Source organism: Tauraco erythrolophus, chromosome 9 (genome assembly GCF_009769465.1).
Source record: "Tauraco erythrolophus isolate bTauEry1 chromosome 9, bTauEry1.pri, whole genome shotgun sequence".
Classification (NCBI taxonomy): Eukaryota; Metazoa; Chordata; class Aves; order Musophagiformes; family Musophagidae; genus Tauraco; species Tauraco erythrolophus.
The window spans coordinates 28,266,959-28,279,453 of NC_141473.1; positions in this window are offsets into that span (position 1 = coordinate 28,266,959).

The following is a 12,495-nucleotide window of genomic DNA, read 5'->3' on the forward strand; positions in this document are numbered from 1 at the left end:
CTCCACTTGAACTGATTAAAAAGAAAAAACCCAAAACTGTGTTTCTCACTGGTCATTCCCTTTACACTTCTCTTTGTAACTTCCATGCTTTTGATGTTGCTCTCTCTTTAAAAAGATCCTTTTAAAATGCAACATATTATCAGAAAGCTTTTGAAGATGTTAGTTCCTTTGAAAAACACTACTTTATCTCCAGTATAGCAGAGAAAGAGAGTTATGGTAAATCACTGGACCTGTTCAACCTCTAAATAACTCAGAACTTTCAGAAAATTGTATGAGGTGAGAAGCAGCCTGTCATTTTGAGCATAAGTGAAGCAGTTCGTAGAAAAGGAATAGTGATGCCAGTTTTTAACAGCTGGTTCAGAAACTGCTGCCTGAATAGCTCTGGGTTTGTCATAGAATCATAGAATGGTTAGGGCTGGAAGAGACCTTCAAAGGTCATCTAGTCCAACCCCCCTGCAAGGAACAGGGATATCTCCAACTAGATCAGGTTGCTCAGGGCCTCGTCCAACCTGGCCTTGAACATCTCCAGGGATGGAGCATCCACCACCTCTCTGGGCAACCTGTTCCAGTGTTCTACAACTCTCATGGTAAAAATTTTTTTCCTAATATCCGATCTGAATCTACCTCCCTCTATTTTAAAACCATTACCCCTTGTCCTATCACAACAGGCCCTCCTGAACAGCCTCTCCCCATCTTTCTTGTAGGCCCCCTTGAGGTACTGGAAGAAAAGTACCTTGAGGTACTTGTCAGAGAGGATGTGTCTGTTCTGAGTCTCTGGTAACTTCAAATTGCCAGACTTGAGAAGTGCTAGTGGAGCTACTCTGACGCAGTGAAAATGGCCTTGACTAAGCAACAGGCAAAAGACAAAACTAAGATGCTATATGTGATCACTTTACATGTAGCTATTTGAAAACCTAGTTTAAATCCTGAGGTGGTCACTCTTTGAATTAAACTTTTTCAGCTGTGGGCTTGAGCTCAGGTTCTGAAGGACTTGATAGAAAGATGACAAAAGTTTCAGTCGAGTGCTTTCCTTTGGCTTTGTACTGTCTGACTTTGCAATAGTACAGTAGTAAATGAGCTTAGAAAGCTTATACATACAGCTTGTGTCTTTGAAAAAGCTTACTTTGTTGTTGTCATGAGCAAAACAGGAAACGTGTAATGGTATGAACGCCACAGGAGCCGATCCAGGGCAAACTCTCCTGACCCTGCGGAGAACACATCTATACGAACCTCGCAGTGAAATGGAAACATACAATTTAACCACAGAAGTTAAGAAATATTCTTGTCTGCATTGTATTGCTTTAACGTGGGAAGTTTTCTACATGAGAAAGCTGAGCAACGAATTACAGCCTGCAAGCTGATGCCACCATGCAACTCTCTTCAAGTATTTTTTCTTCTTTTTAGAAGCTATATTGTACCCGTTGGTTTTCATTTTGCAAGCAAAGTAGTATTTTGGAGTGAATGACATACTTCCAGCTTTACACACTATTAGCTATTGTTGCTGTCCTCAAAGAGCAAGAGAAATGTAAATACCAATGAGAGAGAGAGACATGATTCAAATTAAGCTGAGAATGCAAAAGCTAGATCATGAGTTAAAACTGAGTAGAAATTTGATTGAGAACAAACAGATATTTTTCTCCAGAAATTATCTCTTCTGGATCAAACCAGTTGTCCATTCTATGCAATTTTACACCTGTCAGAATGAACACAAGGCATTCTTAAAACCAAGTGACATTTCACTCTCATCCTGCACAGGTATAACAGTAGGATCCAAATCCTGTTCCTAGTGTTCTCTCAGGCCATGTTCCTTGGAATACAAGACCAAGATTTTATTTCATATTAAATTAGAATTAGGGGAGGAATACACTATTTGAAACCTAAAAAGCTACATTCTAGTTTTCATGTAAGGTAATAGTTATAATTAATTCTTTTTAAAAAGCCTGGGAATAGATTTAAAGTTAGAAACCATGTAGACTTTGGAAGTTTTATGTATTCCAACTGTAAAGTCTACTACATAGAGATGTGCTAAATATTTACAGACAGACTAGTATTAATAGCTTCCTTTAAAATTTTGGTTATTTCAGTAGTGTGTGTCTTTACCTACTGATTGAAACAATATTACTTTAGCAACCTTTCTGTTAAATACAATGCTGAAGTTATTCAATGCAACATAAACATTTAGCTCTGAAGTTTAGTCTGTAAACACTTTAAAAGGTTGGAATGTTTATCTAAAATGGCCAGACATCCAAAACTTGCAAAGCTGATCTGTTTGCAGTGTTAACAAGGAGTAGAAAACGAAGAGTTTTACTCATTTGAATGCGAAGAAGAAAAGAATCTTGTATTTGGCTCTCATCAATGATTATGCGCAGTTTTGTTTTAATTCTGAGTTTCCTTGGTGCACTGCTTTGCGAGTCATGAACTGATTTCAGAAGAGAATTGGTTAGAATTAGGGCTGCTGCTGGAATTTCAGTGTAAACCCGGGTCCCAGTGAAAGAAGAGGAAGGAACTGATGCAGGTAATACTGCTTTTTTTTTTTTTTTTTAAAAAAAGGTGCACTGTGACATGTCAAGCTGAAAAAAAAAACTCACTCAGAGGTTTGAGAGTTGCTTCATGAGCACTTGAGTCTTATCTGCCATAAAAATGGCAACTTCTGTGAGAAGGGCGAAGCTACTGTCACATAGGTGTGACCATAACCTCATATTTTTGCCTTTATGACACTGCTAGTAAGTCACCATACCTCTAGGCGAGCAAACATGATTGCTCCTCTGTTCTTGATTTGGGTATTTAATATTTCCACAGAACAATCCTAGCCCTGGCAGGATATTGTAGTTGTAAAGAGTTTACTTTGGTGTAGTAAGTATAAATGTTATTTCTACTTATTTTTTGTCTTCCTGCAGTGCACTAAGATGCTGAGTCTAAGCTATTCTGGAATATGATTCGTATCAACATCAGATCAGCTGTTGAAATCCTCTCCTCAAGTCAGAATGGAACTGGCCACTTCACGTAGAGGGTAAGCAGCAGAAACAGTAATAATCCAGACCATGGCTCAAAAATAATAAATTAACATGTAAACAGTTCAAAAGAAAGTTTGGTTCATGTTGTGATGAAAGAGCAAGTCAAGTTGGGAAGGTCTTACTGTATTCAAGTTAGTTCACTTGTGATTAAAGTTGCACAATATTTTAATGAAATTACAATGTAGAAGAAAGTTGTGTTTGTTTTTTTTTTAATTCAAATCTCAGTGAGGTTTAACTGAATAGCTGCTGTTTGACAAGCTCTGGCTACAACATCAGGAAAGAACTCGAACGACTTGTACAGTTAAACATTGATTTGCCAGCAGAGGGGAACTATATAGTTATCTGACACAATTCTTCTCGATGTGTTTAAAACTAATTAGTCTCATAGATGTTTCATAGCTGTGCCCATAGATATAATTGCTGTAATGACACAAACGGTCACTTGAATTCTTCAGTGCACTTCTAGGGATTGGAGGGCTGATGTTACCCCGTGTTTTGATTTGCTAAATACCCTGAGGTGACTTTATTCTGCAAACTTTTTAATTCTTGCTGTTAGTGCCAGGATAGTTGCACAGCAGGGACACAGCCATTATTTAAAACCTCTGTGAATATTCATGTTGATAAAGTTTTGGTAGACAGCGAAAGGGCTCCCTCTATTGGCAAATATATGTGTAACTGTAATATAAAATAAGAATTTTTGTGTGTATGTCTCTTCCCGGGATACTTGACTTTCGTGAAATCTCAGCAATTCGATTAATGCAGTTGAGAAACAAACGAATGAACCAACCCAACTAGCTGCAGAGTGCAACTGAACTGTAAAACTTGATATCTCTGTAATTCTGGTCTACTTATGTCTGAGCATCACATGCAATATTTTCTCCTAACACATTTTTCATTCCTGCTGTAGGATTAAATTAAAATTAAAGGAAGCAGGAATGTCAGTGGCTCGTATTTGTGGGTGTTGAATATTTGTAGAGGTGACGTAGCACAACTATTTAAAGAAAAGACAAAGTGCCTTTCCTTGTTTCCAGGAGAGGGCTCTGACTCACCATGTTAATGTATTTTAATAGACTGAAGGTCTGAATCTGACATGTTAGCATTGAGCTATCATTGCTTTGTGCTTTGAGCCACTCAGATAATGGGTTTTGCTGATGGCAGCTGCTTTGTAAAAATCAACAAAGCTTTTTTGTTGCTGGTTTTGTCTGTTTGTTTGGGGTTTTTTTATATAAATATGAAAATGCAAATTGAGTTCAGGATATAATGAGGCCCCCTCCCTTACAACCTCAACCAAAGGAGGTTTGCAGGGCTTAAAGTAAGAGTGAGGGGTGCAAAACAAAACAAACAGAAAAAGCTTATGAGGGCAACCGTAACTAGATAGGACTGGTGGAGTTGGAGAGAGAAGAATTCCTCGGCAAGGGCAACCTGAGCCTGTGTTTTGCATATGTTCCCCTGGCTCCATGCGCAGAGCTGCAGTGAAAGGACACTGTTGGGATCCTGGGTGAAGATGCAGAATGGACCTGTGCGACATGGCACAGCCATCCAACGTTGAACAGCTGTGCTGCTCACTTGCCACCGGCAGACTCTCACTCCCTGCAAGGAGAAGGGTATGTACTGATTCAGGATCAGCTAAGTAGGCAACGTTCTTTGGAAAAACTCTCTACCTTTAGATCTGAATTCACCTTCTCCCCTTTATAAAAATACTGTCTCATTGCTGTCAATGCCAAGAGCACAAAACCGATTTTATTTGGTTTCAGTTAAATAGTGGGTCATCCAGCTGTCTCAGGATCTGGTCCCTAGTCTGTGGTTAGGGTGCTTACCTGGGAGGCTGGGCACCTATGAAAGGCAATCTTTCAGTGCTTGTAGAGTATTTTGAGCAATCTTGGGTAAAAGATCCTCTGTGCTAAAGATGGCTTGAATGACATGGTTTTCCCTGAATGTGGGAAAGGCTCCTGAGTGAGTCAGGGCTAAGTCATGAGAAGATTATGCTACTTCTACATATGAGACCTAGTTTATTGTGTTGCAAGAGTTACGGCCTGAAGAAGTGTTTTGCTGCAGCAGGAGGCACAGTTTGAGGAGGTGCTGACCCCAATCGTTACTGAGGTGAAGGAGCCTCTCAGAGCTTGCTATGCACAGACGACCCCCGCAGGCATTAGATTCATGATTGGAGGTCTGAGAAGTTACACTTCTAACTACACTTTGAACTGTATTTTGGTAGTCTTGGGAATTTTTTATTAAGTTTTTCAATTTTGACTGATAATTACAAAGAATTGTATATGTAGGATGTTTATCTTTATGTAGTCCTCTTGGTTTTTATCTTCACACTGAGGATGGAGGCATGATATTTGTCTCCAACTTTAGGGAAGGAAATCTGAAGTACAGACAGGCTAAAATCACATACTAGGCCTACAGTGAGCTAAAATTACCCAGATCTTGATGTTCACTGAGTAGTCATATGTTCAGCTCCATGATTGCTTTGATATACTTGATATATGAATAAGCTATAGGCACTGCTTTCCTCACAAAATTACCACACAAATAAGAAAGATGGGCATAGAGTGATGAGGGAATAGAAGGTCTATCCTAACGCAGGATTTAAAAATGAGGAGAGAATAGCACAAGGAGAGGGTTCAGGTGTAGTGAATAGCACAGTAAAGGTGAAAAGCTGTGGATGCGTGGCCTGAGAGGAGGAGCTGTGAGGTGTTAAAGCCAGAATCAAGGCTAAACAGTGCTTTGTGAGTGAGTGACTCCAAATCTCATCTTCTTTTCCTACTAGAAGGGCAAAATGATGAGAAAGTAAGGAGGACATAATCGTAGAAACACTGCTGTAAGATAAGATTATGCAATAGTTACATAGAAGACAAGGGGATATGAAAATTGAGATACTTGTTTCCCAAAATTGTTTCCCAACGTCCTGGTTTTAGCTGGGACAGAGTTAGCTCTTCTTTTTAGCAGCTAGAAGAGCTCCGTGTTTTGGTTTTACTCAGAGGCTCACTCTGAGAAGAATGTTGATAGCAAGCTGATGTTTGTAGTTGGCACTGAGGTCTCAAGGTGTTCTCAGCTTGCCGTGTTCTTGCCAGTGTGCAGGAGCACAATAGGATAAGGGGGGAGCATAGCCGGGACAAGGGGGCCACCATTCCCCTTGTGATTTGTGGTGGAACTTAAGATTGAGGCCAAACTGGCCAATTAGTATTCCATATCGTGCAGCGTCATGCCCAGTATAAAAGTGAGGGTCAGCCGGAAAGAAGGGCTTTTCTAAATTTCATATTTATTGCTTAATCCTTCAGTAGACAACATGATGCCATGACCGCCTTGTATTTGTAGCACAGAGGCGAGAGGTGACGGTACCACCACTCTGTGAAGTAAAGCAGATTGACTGTAGTCACAGGGTGGAGTGTGATGGGTGCACCCGCTCTGAGTTAACGGTACTTTGGTTCAAGCATCACCAACAAACAGGCCTGGCTGAAGCCAGCCCTGCCGTGCAAGCCTTGAAATTGTGCTAAGCCGTATCTTCTCAGGAACCTAAAGAATTTAGGTCATGACTTATCAGGAGCTAACAGTACCAGCCTGAGCTGGGACCACAGGAAATGAAAACTGCTACAGCTGCACACGTGCACGGAAAGAGTTTGACTACGAGTCCGTTGCTTTACGGTACAAATATCCGTAGCTCCCAGAGCCCATTGAGCTCTCCTGCACGGCAGTGGGCTGCACGGCAGTGATGTCCCCTTGAGCAGGGACGCCTTTCAGGGCTACTCCTCGAGGTCAAGAGATCCCTTACCCGGCATCTGGTTTCTACAGCGAGGTAAGCAATGTTTTATATTAGATCTAAAACATACTGTATATAAACTAGCTTAATTATTAGAAGTGTAGTAAGTAGTAGAGCATTTGACTGCCATTTAAGTATCATTTAATAATTGTTTAATCATCATTCAATCATCATTTAATAAAACCTTTTTGTTAACCCCGTAATGATTACTTCTCTTAATAATTCACCTGCAACATATGGAAATCAGAGTCAGTTAAGAGGAAGAAATATCACTTGCATGACTTCACAAAACATAGTCACTTTTTCATTTGTTTATATTTGTGGGATAATAACATTTTTCTTCTAAATATCTAGAAATATGGAGTGTGGTGTCTGTAAATACAGAGATTGTCAAGTCTCTGATATCGTAGGTGTAGGTACTTAATAGCTCACGCTTTCTCAGTTTACATACAAGTTATAATGAAAGTCTTTTTTACTATTTAGGGGTCTGCATTTGCAGTATGGAAAATCCCAATGAAACTGGTAGTGCTCGACTAACAAAAAAAGCAGTGCAATACTTTGCTATTGAAAATAACTGAAAGACCAGTAGTAAACAGCATGAATCTAATATAGCTTGAAGGAAACCATAGCTATTATAATCACTAGAGTTTACCCGCTGCCAGCTTAGGACAAACCCCCTGCCTTCTGTAAGAGTACAGGAAGTGCTAGAAAAACTGTCTTCACTTGTATTTGGTTTATATTTTTTCAGAAATTCTGCTCCAAACCAAATTTCCTTCAACTGAAAATGCAAAGGTAATGTTTTGAAATGTGCTGTTGAAATAGAGCATACAGTTGGGTAAGTCTCTTCAGCTGCCTGTGAATTTATCAGAGAAACAACCTTGCTTTTCTTCTGCCCAAGAGGAGGAAATCCTCTGCTCAACTATTGACCTCATTTGAAAACTCTTTGTGATATTGCTGAGTATCAGATTGCCCAAGATGCTTCACTCTTGGTTTCCTGGAGGTGGGGCGGGGAAGGAGGAGGGAGCAGAAGGAAGGGTAGGTATCTGTGTTTATGCCATGTTATGTTCCACCCAGAAACTTTGTGGGGCTGGAAAGTCATTTACAATGATGAAGCAAAGACTTCTAAATGATATTGCAAAGTGCCAGAGTTGACACATAGGAATAAATGGCTGATCTAGAACTCATTCAGACGGGTTTCTCAGTCACTCAATTGAATTGCATTTACAAGTACTTGAAAATACTAGCAAATATTTATCTATTTTCCCATATTGGGAGCTTAAACTCTGCAGGTGTATGTGGGGTGTGTGTGCCAGCGCCAGCTCAGTCTGCTTCTGTGAGCTCATTTTCCTGTTAGATAACTGTATTATTTGGAATTAGATGTTAATTGGAGTTCAGAATTTACTTTTGCACAAGATACAACCCAAAGCAGAAGATCTAAACAAACTGTAGAAAATCTGACCTGCAAAGGGCTGAACTAGTGACTGCTATGTATGTGTGTTGCAAGGTGTCAGCCCACCAAAGTAAACCAGGTTATTTCCACCACGCAGTAAAACACAGAGCTATCCAACTGTACCACTTTAAGAGCTTAATGAGAAGTTTGTGTTAATACGAAATGGAAACTAAGCACTCCATCTGTTACTCCTTGATTAAACTGTTTATTTCAAGACTATATTCTGCTGCATGTGAACGGTAATGGTTTTACACACAAATGCATGCTCATAATTTGTAAAGCCTGGAGCATAAAATTAGCTCTTACCTTAATTTGAATTAATTTAGTAATAGCGGAAGGTGTTATCACTACTATCAGCCCCATAGATTAAAGCTCACAGCATGATTGTTTTGGGAAAAATGCAAAATATGTGCAAGAAAATTGTTTCAGCAAAAATCCTGTGTACTTAAGACCTACATAGGTCTAAGGTAGAGGCCCTTTGATAACACTGTACACTCTATCACAAATTCTGGCTCAGCTTATGAAATGGCTGTATTGTTGCATTCCTCAGCATACACCAAGTCAAGCCCTAGGCTGTATCACCTATATTCCAGACTAGCAGCAATGCACAGCTATCAAACATTGCTGTCTCCTATTGCAACATGAATGCAGTGGGAAAATGAAGTTGGACTGCAGCTAAGCTTACTTCCAAACAATGGATTTTAAGCAGTAAACCTTGCTCAGGAGCATAACACAGATTGAGGGTAACACTACCTCTTAAATATTATAAAGCCTGACATGCTAGTGGGTACAAAGAACCTTCAGAGGAACAAGCAGGGGAGAGGGATACAAGTGCAAGATATTGCACTTGCAGGTTTAACTGAAGGCCCGGTTATGAAGAAGGAAAACAGGCGCACAGAACAGTTGCAAACTGCATGATTTGGAAACCACATGCAAAAAAAGTAAGTATAAAACTGAAGGAATGCTCAGGAGTAGTAACAAAACCGAGGAAGGAAAATGAATGCCTTTTGTTGGCCAAAACAGAGTGAAGGCATTTGGGAGACCGTCTTTCCAAAATCTCCATCAACTAACAGGACCGTAAAGAAGTGAACAACCCAGAATAACTATGCAAGAACTCCCTTTCTCATAAGGGAGAGTTGGCAAATGATGCATATCAGTTCCTCAGGGTTCAAAATCAACGCAGTCTGTATGTACGTGCATCTTCAGAGGATCTGAACCTGATCAAGTTCATGTAGGAAGTCTGGACCGCTCAAGTTCCAGGCTAGCACACCCAAAAATGTAACACAGGCTGGCTGGTACTCTGGGTTTCTAGGCTGTCTGGAAGACAGTGTCATAATACTTGCAGAATTTTTTTTTTTTTTTTTTTTTGTAGTTTCCGCTTGTTCTTAGCGTGTAAACTCTCAGATATTTTATCTTTGAGTTTTCACCAAAGGAATATTTTAGTGATGGAAAAGAAATGGTGAAAAATAGATATGGAAAAAGGAAGAAGTAGTTTCCATAACCCACTTCTGGTTTGTGTGCTATTATGGCACAAATCCACTTGGAAAATTATGAGGTTGGAACTGAAGTTTGGAAGAGGCACTAGGAAAATGCAGTGCTTGCAGGAAATGCTGCGGTGATTTTCTGGGTTCTCCCTCAAAGATGCGTCCTTTTGAATTGGTACTGAGTCAATACCGGCACAATGTGAGAAAGCGGTATGATCATGCTTGGGATGATATGCAAACTCTCACCTATCCCAACAATAAGGATTCTAGGCCTCGCTTGCTGCTGTCTTACCCTGACTCTGGCATCACTGTCCATACGCATTTGGTTTGAAATCCTAATACGGAATGACAGTTGTTATTATGAGTAAAAGTAAATTTTGGTTCAAAATGCACGCATAAGACATGAGGTTTGGGTTCTATCCTGATGAAATATCAGTTTAGATATTAAAACGTTAAAGACTAAAGAAAGAAAGAAAAAAAATATATATTAAAACTTCCCGGTAGGCTTCCTGTAATCTTAACCGGAGAAAATATTCTTGTTTTCCTCTCTGTATCAGCTGCACAGCATGGCTTCTGTGGCTACCTTACAAACTGCATGCTGGAGTGGTTCCAATTGCAGGCTCAGTTTAAGTTTCCTAAACTGAGCTGACTGAAAACCAGTCTTAAAAGGTATGTATATAATATAACATATGTATAATAAATATATGCAATACAGTACTCTATACTGCATGTTTCTTCTTGTAAACTCTTACGGAAAACGGCTGCAGTTACATTCTGCTCTACAGAAGTAGTCAGTCAAATTGTGACACAGTATTTGCTTTACCAGTAAACTGTTTTAATGTACTTTTGAGATGAAATGTGTTATAAAGATATAGAGGAGAGTCCCAGTCAGAAATCTTAAGGCTCTTGCATCTACCCCCCTGGTAGGAATCCATGCTACAGCTAAGCTGATCTAACAAGGATCAAAGAAAGCCTGGCTGGAAGTGAAGGGTGAAAAGGAGAGAGTGACATTGTCCGTTTTTGGCAACTATACAATGAACGTCTCTGTGGGAGTATCGGATGTAATGCTGCCAAAGGTGAGCAGAAGTGGGCTTTATATGGAGTTCCTGTTAACATCTCTTTCTAATTTAATAAACTCTAAGGGAAGCAAGAATTTAATGCGCAAGTTACGTTTAGCTCTGTAACTCAGAAGTTCACATACCCTCCTTTTGAAAATGCTTTCCGTATTTTATGTAACTATATATTTTTAAACATTTGGGGTTACAAAAATTGGCGCTTTTCATGTTCTTTGTCACTTGCTTGAACCAACCACCTATGAGGTATTTAATAGCATTAAAAGGAAGAAATAGTGAGCCAAGGAATTACATAAACACATTGCTGGAGCTAGATCTTCATCCTTGCATAAAATACAAGAGAATGACTTGTCAGTATTTAATGCCCTGAATGTCCACTTGTGTGGCTTATGACTACATAACTGTATCTATCTACAGAAAAAGGAAGATAATAATATACCAAAACAGGTGATCTCTGATGTTGTGGTTGGTTTGTGGGTTTTTTTTCCAATCACAAGCCACTTCTTTATGAGGGACCTATCAAAAGTGTGACCAATACTTATTTGTTGTACATAGGCATCCTGTTTGATATTTCGGAAACCGTTACATCTGTGCCATGCAATTCCTTCACATGTGTCTAAAATATATGGTCCACATGAAATCATTATTATTTCTTCATGTATTTGTTCCCGTGATTCTCATACTCTTGGATTTTTGCCCAGGAATGTTGTGAAAGTCAGTGGGCTTAATGATTCTTGTCAGGTTGAACAAAGCACGCAACAAGGTTCACTGCTCTACTCTCAAAAACAGTAAGGGCCTTGCTGTCTTCTGCTTTCTTCTTCCAAGAATGAAGATGTATGTCTTCCTCCAAGGGTGGAGACATGAGAGTCCCTGTCTCCAAGAGCATCAGGAATCCCTTTCTCCTGTGGATGTGTGAGAGAAGCAGAGCAGGTAAGAAGGCCCAACAGCCAGAGAACGTGGCATTGAATGAACAGTGAAGCCTTAGTCACAATGTTCCTATTGCTACCAAAATTTCCCCCAGTGCTTATTTTCTGCCTCAGAGGCAGTTTGGGAATTGAGACTCCAAGTTCCCTATGGAAGTGAAATGTATTGGTCTGGGCTGCCTACATTTCCAAGCAGGTTATACTATATTGTTTACACTTGGATTATTTTTCACAGGTTTTCATTTGTCTGTTCTCACAACCAGAAAAACTATATATAATCTGGGATTTTGATGTAACAGCATAAATCCGTTAGTCAGAGGCACGTGGATAGGCAAATACAGAGGTTTGATTTCTTCCTGACTCGGTTTCAGTAGAATCTCTTTTGTGTTTTAAGGTCTCAAGTCTTTACAATGCTACCCTTCCCTAACAAAATTATAAATATTCTCATAGATACTCATGCAGATTAACAGCTTGAATCAAAACCAGTCTCTCTGATGAGAGGCTTCGTTTGTCTCAGGCTTTAATCCATCAGCTTCACATGGCTCCTAACAGTTTGCCTTATTCCACTGAAAATGAAACAAACTCTCCCTAACCATTTACAAAGTGTTTCCAATATATTCAAAAGTTCTAATCTGCCACTTAATTGTAAACATCTGTTTTTACAGAAAATTTTCCCTTAATGGTGGTGTTATCCAACTTGACGAATTTTTGCTGATAAAACATGCTGCCAAAGCTACTGCACTATGGTATCTTTGCTGAGAAGAACATTTGCTGCTCGTAGCAGCTTT